The sequence below is a fragment of the Hippocampus bargibanti genome, linkage group LG18 (assembly GCF_051943395.1).
Source record: "Hippocampus bargibanti isolate YZ-2025 linkage group LG18, ASM5194339v1, whole genome shotgun sequence".
NCBI classification, from domain to species: Eukaryota; Metazoa; Chordata; class Actinopteri; order Syngnathiformes; family Syngnathidae; genus Hippocampus; species Hippocampus bargibanti.
In genome coordinates this window covers 12,265,757-12,266,395 of record NC_142751.1, presented here as the reverse complement: position 1 = coordinate 12,266,395, position 639 = coordinate 12,265,757, and positions in this window count along the sequence as shown.

Genomic DNA, 639 nt, shown 5'->3' with positions numbered 1-639 from the left:
GTGAGTCTGGCTGCCGCTGCTTACCCGCAGAAAAAAAAGATCCTGTGACTGTCGTGTCCTTGAGAGTTTTGAAAGGCGCTTATAATAATAATAATAATAATAATAATAATAATAATAATAATAATAATAATAATAAATTGTATTTATAAGCGCCTTTCAAAACTCTCAAGGACACTTTACAGGCACAGGATAAGAATTTTTTTTTTCAGCGGGTGAGCAGCGGCAGCCAGACTCGCCAGCGTTCACTCAACCCGGAAATGTACACCATTAACTTCAATATAAAATGGTCATCGGCACAGTAACATTCAAATAAAGTAAAAATACTCACCATTTAATGACAAAGCTCTGATCTTACCTTGAAATGGCCATCCTTTTTTCCTTCATTTCTAACCGCTAGCTAGTACAAAATGGAGGAAAAATTGTTTTATAAATGAGATGTATTATTATTATTATTATTATTATAAATGGGAAGATGTCATTTTGTTTTGTTTTTACTTCCAAGTGCTTGTTTTATTCAAGCATTATGTAAAATCTTCAGTATTAAACACATCCCAAAGCGACAATCCCAACAGTCCATTGTCACTGAAAAACTGCATTTTGTTGGGGAACAATCATAAACCAGAAACAAACAGCAGTTAG